Source organism: Salminus brasiliensis, chromosome 3 (assembly GCF_030463535.1).
Source record: "Salminus brasiliensis chromosome 3, fSalBra1.hap2, whole genome shotgun sequence".
Lineage (NCBI taxonomy): Eukaryota > Metazoa > Chordata > Actinopteri > Characiformes > Bryconidae > Salminus > Salminus brasiliensis.
The window spans coordinates 10873891-10884783 of NC_132880.1; positions in this window are offsets into that span (position 1 = coordinate 10873891).

Genomic DNA, 10893 nt, shown 5'->3' on the forward strand with positions numbered 1-10893 from the left:
CAGAAAAAGGACCTCTTTCACTTTCATTAGTAACATTTTACAATGGAAATATGGAAATGAACAAAGGTACTCAACCAGGCTACAAATAGTTCTGGGAGTCAATTAGCAGCTATACTGGTCCATACCACACTGCCTGGTGGAAAAGCACAACCTAAGAGAGCAGAAGTGAGTGGATGCATGTCAAAGATACAGTTTTATATTTCTTTACACTGTTTCACACTTCTCACACTGTTTTATTCTGCTCTAAAATTGCTCCACCCCTATTGCCTAGCCCTGCAAAAGTGGGCATTAGGTGTTGATGAGACTGCCTTGTTCAGTATGGCAGTTTATTGCTCAGTGGAGGTACACATAATCATTGTTTTAATGAACTACAAATGATGATGACCGCCATGATTGCTCCCATTCTCCCTGGTTTTTACTGCCTATGGGCTGAAGTGTCCTGAATTGACAGTGGGACATCCAAGGCATGTTCGCCATGAGGGGTAACAAAGTCATTTAGCCTAAAAACGTTTGGATAGTTACAGATCAGTCTGACTTTGCAAAGTCCTCACACATACACCCTCTAGATGGAACCCCCATGAGTGTGGTTTAATACACACTTTCATCCACAAACAACATGCTTTCTACATAAATGGTCATTTGTATTATATTGTATTCACACAAATGAAGCAACCCACTTTGCACAGAAATAACTATATTTGTGACTCATTGTTTCAAATAGTCAACAGGGCATTCCGTTTAGGGGAACAGATCAAGCTTATTCAATTCCACATGCTTAGATACGCAATCAGCCGATCAAATTGACCCAAATGACGGAAAATGAAATCGTAAACAGCCAGCCAACTTGCTCATGTGTGGCTTACAAGAGTGGAACGTGGCTAGGTGGGTTCCAGGTGGACATGGGCTCTGAGTGCGTTTGTACATATGTTGGGCTTCTTAAATAGGCACCATTGTTGTCCCATCTAGGCCCCATATGCAGTGTTCCATGTTTAACCCCTCCTGGTCCCATCACTGACCCTGATGGGCATCTGTATGTGGGGCCAACGTGGAACCCGAGTACAAAACTTTCTGGTTTCCAGTTGGGCTACTCATATGGGCCCCACATGGACATGTTAGCTGGGTCCTTACTTACAGCTTTTCGATTGGCAAAAGTACAAAGAGCATTGTTTTTTTGACCTGGTCTATAAGCAGATACATTGTGGTATACATCTGTGGCTTATTAAGAACATCTTCCTTTGTATTTCATGAAAGGCAAACCAGCCATGGCAACAGGAATTAATACAGGAAGAAAAATGTTATCTGTGTATAGAGATCCTAATTGTTATTGTTATCTTTTGAAATGGCAATTAAGTTCCAAACACAAAGATCTCCATGCACCTGCAGTATCGCAAACTGTGCTCTAGCATAGCTGATGCTATTTATCTACAAAAGACACAACCCTGGTAAGCATAGGTCTTATTATCCAAATCCCACCACTGTAACTCAACTGTAATTCTTTTTTATTATGCAAAACAATGTGTACCACACTCACAGCCTGTGATTCTAGACTGCATTTGAGAAACTTTTCCTTTGGACTTGGTTTGTAAGATTTGTATGTCTACATACAATTGTATGTCTTTTCTTTGCCCATGCCATGTGTACCACATCTTTACTTTTGAATTATGGCTGGTCATAAACAAAACTCTCACAGAAATGTTTTATTTTATCAGCAGGAGTGATGCAAGCATTTCTCTGGGAGAAAGTAAGCTGAGAGAAGTAAGCTAATGCACACACATAATAGAAAACATATTCGTAATACATACACAGCACAATAAAATGTTTTCAGTAATGTCAGTAAAATATATCAGTTCACGTTCAGATATGTGATACTTTAATTCATGTTTTAAAGTGATGTTTTAAAGCAACCAGGAGCTGAATGAACAGAAAGGCCAGTCATACCATATTAAAGCAATAGAACGCGAGAGGGAGTGTGTTGTTGGGAAATAACGATACAGCTGTGTCAGCTGTGCAGACACAAACCGAAGGTGAGCTTGTTGCTTTGTCACAGTAACAAACTCCACTTACTTGAACAGCCTGCAGTTCCTTCTCCCGTTTTTCACATAGACCAACAAATTAAACTCACAATTCCTACTCACAATTTTCTTTTGCTCAAGGCATTTACATTACTTCATAGTTCATTAACCCCTTAATGCAGAAAGGCATATTACACACTAGATGTATTATTCAGTAACCACAGGAACTCATGTACAAACTGGTAGGGCTATTATTTGGTAATACTGTTTGTAATAACACTTTTGACCCACCAGAGCTCCATATGCTTTTTAAGGAGTTAAATGGTTCAGCAGAGTGATGCAGTTTTAGGAAACAAATGTCTTGTTACAGGATATGGATAAATGTATGATACAGGATATAACACACAACAAAACAGTCAGTAAAGAAGTAGGCTACCATACAAAATAAATCACTCCAGAATGACACATTATATAAACTGTTTACTAAAAACAACTTAAAAATGTTATGTCAGTATTAAATAGCAGCACACCTTACCTAAATTGGGTGCGGTTTTATTTATATAAACAAAATGACACAAATTGAGCTAAAAACTGGATTAAGACTTTCCTAAAAATCTGTATTATTATGTGCAAAAGCAGTTCAGGCGAAAATAATTCAGTATGCAATGTTTTAGTCTTAAGTACTTAATTGACTCATTCTTGACAAGATACTGCCCTGGGCTGGTGCCCATGTTGCCCATACCCACTTCCACCACTGGCCTTTTGTTCATATCCATCCAGACATGGAAAGAACAGAGAGAAATAGAGCAGAGAAGAACAGGGAAAAGAATGTTTTACTGCCATGTGTTCTTACAAACTAGCCATTAGCTAAATCTGGCACATTTATATCACATAATAGAAATGTTACCCCTGTTAAAACATCTTGAACCCTGGGGTAAATAATCTTATTGGGGAAGCTATTGTGAATTATTTGGAATAAGCTTGGTTTAACATGTCTTGTGAAGTCCCACATGGTTCTATGTTAGGGTTTATGAGACTGATGGTGATCATGACAGTATTGTAGCTATGAGAGTACAGAACTTAAGTGTGAGCATGCATTCAGGGTCTAACAGGTTAAATAACCACAAAAAGGAATGTAAGCAAAAGCAATTTTTATAAAATATATGATAGGCCACATTTAATCTTTTCCACATAATACAAATACTTGACATGATGTCAAGTTTGTTCAAATTACTGCTTTAAGGCTGATCTACATTCAGGTTTGTTTACACAAATGCACAGGTGTTGAAAAAGGAAAAAGACCAGATTAGTGGTTTACATCCACTGAATAGCCTAATTATGTAGTCTGAGTGTATTTAATCAGATAATGCCAATATCAAATAATTAGCATACTATTAGTGTGTAAATTCACTCAGTGGGGTCAGAGGAAGGGAGAAAATACAAAGAGGTACCATGACACAGCAGAAGCTGAAGCCCAAACGCTTTCCACAGTCGACAGCTCGCCTGAAATTTTGGTTTGATCTGCAGAGCTTTCAGAGGAGTCGACAGGAGCTGACGGCTGAGTTATCAGAGGTGCCTGAGGTCCCCCGCAGAGGGAAGAGATTTCCTCTGACATACAGACATCAGCTTAGTGGAGGAAAAAGAAAATACAGACATAGCCTGCAACGATCAAAATGGCAGCCCCTGCCTGCCTTTATTGGTGCAAAATTAATCTACCCACATCCCTTACCATTACAGAGACATCACCCTGGCATGGTAGTGTGTAATGGTAGTACAAGTGTATCAGGTATGTTGGTGTCTACATTTAGTGATAACTTGGTATACACTAGCACTAGTATACAGTGAAGTGAAAATGTATTTGTGTATGTAAATGTAATTCTATTTTTCTGTATATGTCATATTTATATGTTTTAGATTATCCAACTTCTAAATTAAACAAAAAATTAAAAAAGACAACACAAATAATCACACAATGCAGCTTTTAATTAAACATTATATTTATTGAGGTTAAATATTGTTTCAAGACCTACATTACTTGTGTAAAAAATTACAGAAGGCTAGATGGTGCTGAAAGAGGTTCTTTGCCCATCAGTCTGTGACCTAAAGCTCAAGCGCATTTGGGTTATGCAGCAGAAAGATGATCCAGAGTACACATGCAGGTCCACCTCTGAATGCTTACAAAGTAACTAAGGTTTTGGAGAAGCCAAGTATATTTCCTGACTTGTATTTTGGATGCTGTGACAAAACTTTACACGAGAATGCTTAAAAACACTCCAGTGTAGCAAACGTAAAATAATTCCTGCTAACATTTGATTGCAGCTCTTACTGCCAAGAAATACATAACCAGTTATAAGGTTTAGAGGGGCAGTTGTGTAGTACTTTTGCATGAAACACAGTGTTGTATTCCACTCCCTAATAGAAAGTGCTGTATAGAAGGACAGATATGGTTATTATTCCTGTATGACCTATACAATATAGATACAAATATCAATTTGAAGTTCGAGGCAACTTTTAATTTAAGATCCAATATGCCAATGTGAGAACATATTTGAATATTAGACCAGACAATGAAAACAGTGGCACTGTTCAGCTACTTTAAGACTTGCTGTAGTATTAAAGTAATCACAGCCTTTTGTTTTCAGAGTTTATTGTGTTCAAATGTACTTATTGTTTGAGGCCTGCTTGACTTTTCATTAAAATAAAAAACAATATATCTTGTCTTCACCCAGGTGAAGGCCTATAGTGGCTTGGTGCAACATGAAATTATACTGTCTGCAGCATTATCCTGGAGCGTGTTAAACACAGTATACTGTATCTTAAAGAATTGGATCCCTAAATCAATAACAATATAATACTGACAAAAATCCTGTGGAAAACTTGTGGTGTTCCATACTACCGTAATAACAAGACAACACTAAACACTATTAAATGTAGGGCATTTTATAAAAAGACATCTTTCACAAGCATGCAAAAATAGAAAACAGTAGAAAATATTTAGCTTCTGTTCTAAAACCTCTCACAAGTCTAACTATGCCATAAATAATGTTAATGCTGCTAGGCTAGTAACCTCTGTACAAAAAGTAAACTAACTCAAGTCAATCTTTTTAATGGTTCCTATTAAAAGACATGCTGAATCTCCCGGTCAGCCACTATTATGTCTAAAAGTCCAGACATCCCATCGATTTGGTGAAAATAGCTACTTTAAACATTCTTAACGCCAGGCAACAGAGGTGTTGAGCAGTGGAGCGGTGGAACTGTGTTCTCTGGAGTGAGGGGTCTCTAGCCAGTACCTTTGGGATGAGTTAGACTAGCATTTGTGATCAAGAACTAATTTAAAATTAGTAACTGACCTTACTAATGCTCTCAAAGCTATATTCTTAAAGCAATGTTCCAACAGGTAGATGTTTTCCCAGTAGATTAGAGGCTGTTGCTTCAGCAAATATTAATATCCTTGATTTCAGAAGAAACATTGGATGAGTAAATGTCTACAAACTTTTGGACATGTATATGAAATAACTTTGGTGGTGTTGCAAATGACCATAACATCATTGGCTGTTATTGGAAGAGGTATTGATCCAGAGTTTGTCTGAACTTTTGTACCCTGTTCTTTCTGCTGATTCTTTCTTTCTGTTTGTTTCATGGGTTTTGGCCTTCTACTGGCCTGCTAGCTCCCCCTATTGATTGTGGAATTATTAGTATATTTTTGATGCAGTGGGCTCAGACCAACAGGGCAATGGCAAAAGTAATGTTTTCAAAGCTTTAATAAATTAGAAGATATAAGCCATTGTTAGAAATAAACACTAATACTATATTCTAGTATATATTAACAGGTCAGTTTTTGGGATATTTCGCCAGTTTTCCAACTAATTCTGCGCAATTCAGTGGTTAAACACATAAAGTCTTTTGGAGTGCTTTGATGTGAAATGCATTCTAAACGTCCAAGTCAGAATCACATTGATGACAGTAACCATACCATAAGAGTTTAATGGAGCTACAAACTACCAAAGAGTGATCAAACTAAATCAAACTAAATCAATAAAAATGTGCTGTCTGATGCTTGAGTCATTGGTTTGTGATTGTTTTAGGATAAGAAGTTCCATTAACGGGGAAACACAGCATATAAAACTCAGCTCACCGGTGATTATGGATAGTTTACTATAAAGAACTTAGATTATGAGTTAACTTATGTAGATTATGAAGCAAACAGAAAGTCCTTTGTAATTTTGAGGTATAGGTTGCATCATTGTCCGTTATCCCATCCACATTTTAAATTCAGCCTTTTAACAAATGGTTTGACATTTACTTCCAGAATTTGCTGCTATTTTGTGGAATCTATTTCCCCCTCCACTTGTGCAATACTGCCAAGGCTAGTACAACCCCAAAACATGATAGGTCAACACTCATTCTTGGCAAGGTGTCCTTTTTATAAAATGCAGTGCAGTTCGCGCATATCAAAAACTTATTTGGCTCCTGTAGATGTTTTGTCAAGTTTTTTTTTTTTTGTTAGTTTTTAAATGTTGAGTTTTATGACAAGGTTGCAGGTTCTGATGACTCTTGCATGATGATTAAGCTAACAATGCTGCACAGTGGAATAGTGCAGTATTTTCTTGGTTACATTTTTAGCATGTTCTTTGTAGTAATTTGTGTGTCTTCCTAGCTTATGAGCAGCTTTCTCCAAAAGTTTTTCTTCTTCCAGATCTAAATCTTACATTTACAGTTCCCCTGACCTGATTAATGCAGTATGGAGCAGGATGGCAGCCATGGCATGTTCATGGCAATGTAAAATGTTCTGTAGACAGTAATACTGGTGTTCCAGGAGGATCCAAGTCATGGAAGGTGTGTGCTTTGTCATAGACCAATAGATCAATGGTCCACAATGACTTGGACTTTTAATGAAAGTTAAGATAGGTTATGCAAAAGTGTGGGTGTTTTTTCTAAGTGAAAACAAGTAAATAGGTTCTCCACATGAAGCAAATACACTATATGTCAAAGTATTTGTAGACATCTAGTCCTTCAGAGTTGCTTTTGTTTTTCTTTTGTTGCAGTTCTGCAAAGGCCTAACACTAGATTTTGGAACATTGCTGTGAGGATTTGATGGCATTTGCCCCTGAGAACATGAGGTGAGGTCAGGTACTGATAAAGGATGATTGGTATTAGATCAAGAATGTCACTCAAACTTATCCCAGAGGTCAGTTCCACTGCTCCACAGCCCAGTGCTGCAGGACTTTGTACCCCCTATCTACTAGTGTAGTATTACATTAATGAATTAGTTTTAGTAGTAAGTAGTAAATTAAACTGAATGAAGTATTATGCATTAGAATGTGCAGAGGTGAGACCTCTGTACAGGCTGTGAGCCTATTTATACTCAGAAAATCAAAAACACGTCATTTGACAGAGGCGGGCCAAATCTTTGCATGAGAATGTATATATGTTACTGACACAAGGCAATGTTGTTTCAAAAAAGCAAAACCAATTTCGAAGTGCTGAAAGAATTTTAGTGCTGAAAGAACTCAACAAGGTCAGTTATTTCACAGAATTTGTGGACGTGAATGTAAATTCTGTGAAATTTTTTGCTTTGGGACGGAATCATGGGGAGAGAGCTGGGTGGCCCATTTAGGGTCCTTAAAGGTGACTCTTAATGCTGCAAATGAAACAAATGACCATGAGGTTTGTTTAAAAAAATTATATTAGAACGGTTGATGACTTGAAAATGACATTACATTAATCATTCAGGATAATCAGAGAAAAATATAATTTGCATGATAATTTGGAATGCAGTATATAACCAAACACTAAAGCGCTGTCATCATGATCAGATGATCGCTGGTTCGAATCCCGGTCATGCTGCTAGCCGTCGGCAGCCGAGGGCCCTAATGAGCACAACTGGCCTTGCTTTCTCCAGACTGGGTAGATGACACTCTTCCCCCACATCGTCTTGTTGCGGTGCTGGCCGTTGCTGGTGTCTGCAGGCTGGTGCATTGGAGCCAGGTATGCGGTGCTTCCCATCCAGGCGAATAGGTTCCCGGTGATGTTGCTTCAGCGGTAGTTCGAAAAATGAGCGACAGGGGCATCGCGTGCGATGGGGAGTGATATTAGGTACAGGTTGGGTAATTGGCTGTCCAAATTGGAGAGGAAAATGGGAGAAAAATCTGAAAAAATGTATTTATTAAAAAAATAATAATAAATAAAATAAATATAAATATAATAAACAAAATAAAACACAAAAAAATTAAAGCAATGCAAAGAAAAAAGATAAGCTAATTGCTAAAGCTAACATGCAAAGGATTAAGGGAGTTTTCAACAACAAACATAGCCGCCAACTTTTTTTAGATTTTTCTTCTCATGTAAGCATTCATATAAAGTAAGTAAAGGAATTTTATACAGTTTTAACAAAATGTCTTTAAATAAAAATTATATGTTTGATCTTAAAAGTATTATAATTAAAAATTATTATTAAAAGTATTATAATTATTTTATAAGTTTTTTTTAAATATCAATTTTCTGATTCTGTATGTGAAAGCCGCTCCAATGTTGATCAACAACATCCTGCGTCCAGGCAGCAATCATAGAGCAGCTCTTGCTCCTATTACTTTTTTTTAGACCAACCAACAAGTGAACCTCAAAGAAGTAGACATTAGAGTAAAACAACATTTGTTTAATCTTTCAGGTGAAGTAGCAGTGGATTGCTACCATTGTAACCATTGTCAATTTTATTGTTAAAGGCTTGCATGGCATACGGTTTGATGTGCATAGCATAGTACATTACTCCCTCCACAAGATGGCAAAAGGGGAAGTTTTACCCAAGGGTTGACCATTTAAACATGAACAAATAGAGTCTATGTTCCAAGTTCAAGCTATGGCAACATCTACTCTAAGGACTGGGAAGTTGGCCACAACCCACGATATAGAGAATAAAAGTTGTCTACTTGGAGAAATGCGAAGAGTTCTTGGCTGTTCGTCCTTTATCTGACACTGAAGTTCTGGCAGCTTTTTTCTGGCAGAAAACACCTAGTCAAGAAAGGAAGGCACAATTTAAAGCATCCCTTTTGTATTCTTTTTTATCAAATGACTATGAAGCAGAAGCAGAGACGTGTTCTAGAGAGATGACAAGTACATGGATTCAGGAGGGACTTCATACTTTATACAGGGCTTTATGCATCCACTGGAAGAAGAGCATGACCGAGAAAGATCTTTCCGGGGATGTTGAGAAACTGTAATCCAAGGTTGGCTAGTCTGCAAAGAGGTAATGTAAAGACTGTGGATGTATTAGTGGGAATATTGATAGAGCAAGACCTCAGTCAAGCAAAATCCTTTTGGAAACAAGTAAAGGCTGATGAAACTCGTGCTTAGAAACAAATTCCAGCTAAAACTCACAGCCAGTATGCTACAGTACAGCAGCCCCAGCAGCGTGTCAGCCCCATTTCCATTTCCTTGACTCTTCTAATAAAATCCAGGTATACACAGGCCATGGTAGACACAGGAAGTACACACACTCTGATCCAGGAATCATGGTGGAGGAGATTAAAGGGTTCTTCCTTGGAAGCCATACAAAGGACAAACATTTATATGTTACCCAAATTCAAAGATTTCTAGGAACTGTAAAATGGGAGTGTTTTCTCAAAGGACAGTCTTATCCATTGCAGCGGTATGCTTTATCTGATATTGATCTCTCTTTCCCTCTCATCTTAAACTCTTAGGTCACAGCTTGAATGTACTGATGTTATTTGAGTACACAATAGTATTCAACATCAGATCATACCAAATAAGGAGTACCCTCTGTGTAAAAAGGTCCACAGAGTTCCCTTTTACTAGACAATGCATCAATGATAAAGCCATTGAAGAAATGTTGAATAATATTGCATTATTCAACCTTATACTTCTCCTTGGTCATCCTCGTTGTTCTTGTGTCTAAGGCGGATGGTGGGCTCAGATTTTGTGTTAATTAACAGGCTCTTAACTCAAACACATTTGGATGCATACCCTAGGCCTGCAATACTGAAATAACTGCATGGAGCTAAAGTATTCAGTACTCTTGACTTTAAGAGTGGGTATTGGGTATTGTGGAGGTTGAGCCTCAGAGTATATCCAATAAAGCATGTGTCACAAAGGACAGCCAGTAAATAAAAAACCAACATCTTAAAGATTATTTAGTATTTAGTTCTTCTAGTAAAGCAGGATTAACACTGAATCTAAAAAAAGCCACTTCATGAAGAATGCTTTGCAATTCCCTGGACACATCATCTCTTAAGAAGGGATACATACAGATCCAGGTCTGTGCCACTTTTGAGCATCCGGTCCCTAAAACAGTCAAAGATGTGCAGAGAGTCTTTGGCCTTGCAGGATGGCATTATCAGTTCATACCCCAGGTGTTACTGACAGCAGCATTTTTGCTTTACACATACTAAAACATAAAGGAGTAAGATGGAACTAGACGGATTCATGTAAAAAAGTGTTTGGAGACATCAAAACATTGCTGGCTTCTGCCCCAGTTCTGTGTGCAGAAGCAGGACTTGCCCAAGAAAAGCAAGGACAGGACGTAGGAAGGAATAGACATAACTTCAGCTTTAAGAATATTTGTTGGGGCTGAAAAATCATATTGTATTTCAGAGAGAGAATGTATGGCTGTGCTGGGACAGAGAAATTGTGTCCCTACCTGAAAGTTGCACATTTTGAGGTAGTAACTGACCATGCTGCCTTAATGTAGGTTTTTAAAACCTCCAAATCCTTTCTCTTGACTCTCTAGGTGGGCCATCCGTCTACAGAGCTTTGATTTTAAAGATATTTACAGAAAAGGTCAGTGTAATATTGCCTCATATAGTCTTTCCTGCAGTTGTCAAGAAGATACCACTGGAAAAGTAGCAATGTGCAGGTGAACTCCTTT